The sequence below is a fragment of the Elephantulus edwardii genome, unplaced genomic scaffold, assembly GCF_000299155.1.
Source record: "Elephantulus edwardii isolate Elephantulus edwardi_28Jun2011 unplaced genomic scaffold, EleEdw1.0 scaffold00178, whole genome shotgun sequence".
Lineage (NCBI taxonomy): Eukaryota > Metazoa > Chordata > Mammalia > Macroscelidea > Macroscelididae > Elephantulus > Elephantulus edwardii.
Genome location: NW_006399928.1, coordinates 3,121,380 through 3,125,270, shown reverse-complemented (window position 1 = coordinate 3,125,270; position 3,891 = coordinate 3,121,380).

Below are 3,891 nucleotides of genomic sequence, written 5' to 3'. Positions count from 1 at the left end.
AGAGTATTGAATGTACCATGGACTCCCAAGAAAACAAACAGATTCATCCTGGAGAGGGTTATACCAGGCTGTCCTTGGAGGCAAGGATTCTGGGGTTTCGTCTGACATACTTTGGACATGTTGCCAGGAGGGACGGGTCCTTGGAGAAGGACATCATGCTTTGGAGGATGAAGGGACAGCACAGGAAGGGAAGACCCTCTATGAGTTGGATTGATTCAGTTGACTGGGGTAATCGGGATGGGTGTGTCAGAGGCAATGAAATTGGCACGGGATAGAACCCGGTTTAGGGCTGTTGTACGTAAGGTCGCTATGAGTCGTAAATGACTCGACGGCATATAACAACAACAACAGTGTTTTCTTACTCTCTTCTATTTCCTCTCTGTGCCTATAGAAATATCTTCAACTGAAATAAGGTATCTGAGTATTTTACCACAAGGTGGGCAAATTGCAATTTTTATTTAGAGGCTTAGTAACCTCTACTGTCTGGACACTTGAGAGAGCAGGGTGTTTTTCTCAATATTTTTCTTACAGAACTTAAACAAACCATAAGATCATCTATATATTGTAATAATACTGAGACATACTTGAGCTAAAATGGGGACTACTGAACCTGGACTCTGGCTGAAACCCTTTGTAAGAATATTGCAAGAATTCTCTCTTTTTTTTCTGGTAAAAGCAATAAAAATCTACTGTTTTCACGCATAGGGACACTAGAGAATGCACTGCAGAAATTTGTAACTATAACATACAGCATCTTTTGGTAGTTGTTAGGTGCTATTGAGTCAAATACAACTTCTAGCAACCCTATAAACAGCAGATCTGAACCCCATTCTATCCTTGTGCCATTTTCACACTTCCTGACACACTAGAGCCCATTGCAACAGTGATCATGTCGATGGTTGAGGGAGGGTCGTCTTCTCCTTCATTAACCTTCCACCCTTCCAAGTATCATGTCTCTCTTCAAGGACTCGCCCCTCCTAGCAATATGCCTGAAGTATATGAGGCATAGCCTCATCATCCTTGCCTCCAAAGAGCTGCACACTCTGCAAGACATATGTATTTGTTCTTTTGGCAGCCAATGGGATGTTGAGTGCTCTTCTCCAACACAAAAACTCAAAGACATAAATTTTTCTTCTGTCATCCCTACTAATTGTTGAGCTCTAAGATGCATGGAAAGTGATTGGGAAAACCATAGCCTGAATCAGACTTACCTTAATCCTCAAACTAACATAATAATTTGGAGAGATTCCTAACTACAGATTTTCACAATACATTATGTCTCCTGATTGCCCAACTGCTGGTACCAAAGGTGAATTGTGGATCCATGTAAGATGAAGTTGTTGACAATTTCAGTCTCTTCTCCATCCACATCCATGATGTTGCCTATAGATTCAATGGTAAAAATCTTAGTTTTCTTTACATTGAGATCCAATCCATACTGAAAGCTGCATTCCTTGATCTTCTGCAACAAGTGCTTCAAGACCTCCTCACTTACAGTAAGCAAGGTTGAGTCATCTGCGTAGTGCAGGTTATTGATGAATCTCCCTTCAATCCTGATGCCACATTGCTCTTCATAGAGTCTAGCAAGGATTCTGAAGCTTCGTCTGATATACTTTGGACATGTTGCAAGGAGGGACCAATTCTTGGAGAGACGTCATGCTTGGGAGTGGGGAAGGACAACACAGGAGAGGAAGACCCTCTATGAGGTGGATTGATTCAGTGACTGGGGTAATCAGGGTAGGTGTGTTGGAGACAGTGAGATTGGCACAGGATAGAGCAGAGTTTAGGGCTGTTGTACATAGGGTCACTATGAGTTGCAGGCCACTCGACAGCACATACCAACAACAACAGCAGTTAAAATGAAATAAACATGCAATAAAAATGTATTAATAATAATCGGTGACTAGAATGCAAAATTTGGAAATAATGAAGAAGGAATGATAGAAAGTATATACTTGGTGACAGAAACGAAGCCAGAAAAAGAATGATCTAACTTTGTACATTCAATGATTTATTCATCACCAATATCTTTTAAAAAAACAAACACACAAATGGCGACTTAACACATAGACCTCACCTGTTGGGTTGACTATGAATCAGATTGACTACATCTGTGGAAGGAATTGTTGAAAAATCTCAATATCAGCAGTAAAGACCAGGAAGATACATCTCTGGTAGGGTGATTGTCCTGCCATAACCTGGACAGGGGAAAGCCACAGCTGGGAGATCATTCCCACTAACCTCATGGAACTATAAGGGACAATTTGGTAGAGCAATTTGTCCTGCCCTGTTCTGGAGAGGGGAGCACCACGGTCAAGCGAGTATTCTTGCCAGTCATATGGGACCACAGGTATATCTTTGGTAGGGCAAGTGTCCCCCCACTTCCCTGGAGGAGGAATTACCACAGTCAAGCAAGCAGCCTCACAAGGCCATAAGGGATACCTTCAGATAAGGAAGGTTGTGTTTCCCCCACCCCCTGGATTACTGAGACGAGAGGGCTGCACTGTTGGGACCATGCGACTTTCCTAGGCCTTTTCCGGGCACTTCTGGGATTTTGCCTAACCCTGGAGGAAACCTGTCCCCACCCCCATTCCCCCATCCCCTGCATCTAAGGACAGAGAAGTAGACCTATCATAGCTGGACAAAAGGAATGACTCCAGCTACCTGCCCTTCAAAGGACAACCAGGTAAAAAGCTCGCCACAAAAACCAGATCCACCCATAGACAACAAGTAGGGAAAATTGACATTGGGAAGCTCAATCTGAGGCATGCAACTTTAGTCTGAAACTTATAAACAGCATCTTAAAAATAAGGAACAGCCAACAAACTATGTAGACACAAGGAGGAAAACGGCCTCACATGTTGTTGTTGTTATGTGCTATTGAGTTGCATGCAACTCATAGCAACCCTCTGTACAACAGCTCGGAAGCCTGCCCTGTCTTGAGCCATTCTGACTCCAACACACCTACCCACCCTTGCCCCAATTACTGTATCAATGCATCTCATCCAGAGTCTTCCTCTCATGCAATGTACCTCCAACCTTCCAAGCATGATGTCCTTCCCAAGGACCAGTCCCTCCTGGCCATGTGCCCAAAGTATAAGAGATGGAGCTTCAAAATCCTAGCCTCCATTCATCCAGTGACAGGCATGATTTTCTTTTCAATCTTATTTTATTAATTTCAATGAACATTTACAGAGATTTTGGATTTCCATTCATTCGTTGATGCACTTTTTCTCTATACCCCCTCCCCCAGTTTGTTCCTCTCTTTGAAAAGCAAAAGATAAACTTCTTCATTGGTATACAATCTCCCTGCCCCCATCCTCCGCCCGCCACCCCCCAGCCCCAAATACACTCCACTATGCAACCTTAATTCTGGATTCCTGTGATAATCATAATACCCTATCATATATTGCTTTCAATATCGCTCATCTGTTTCAATTCAGTATACATAATCTATTCAGATTTTTTTAGTCTTACTCCAACCCTGATGTCAGTCCCATTCTACAACAGTGGCACTATGCGGTATTTGTCTTTTTGTGACTGAGATATTTTACTCAGCATACTGTCCTCCAGGGTCACCCATTCTGAATAATATTGCATGAGTTCCTTGTTTTTCAATGCAGCTTAGTATTCCATTGTGTGAATATACCACAACTTCTCTATCCATTCGTTCGTTGATGGGCACTTAGGCTGCTTCCAACTCCTTGCTACTGTGAACAAAGCTGCGATGAACATGGGTGTGCATATATCTGCTTGGATGTCAGTTATGGTCTCTTTAGGGTATAATCCCAGTAGTGGAACTGCTGGGTCAAATGGTATCTCTATTTGCAACTTTTTGAGAAAGCGCCACAGGACTTTCCACAGTAGCTGCAACATTTTACACTTCCACCA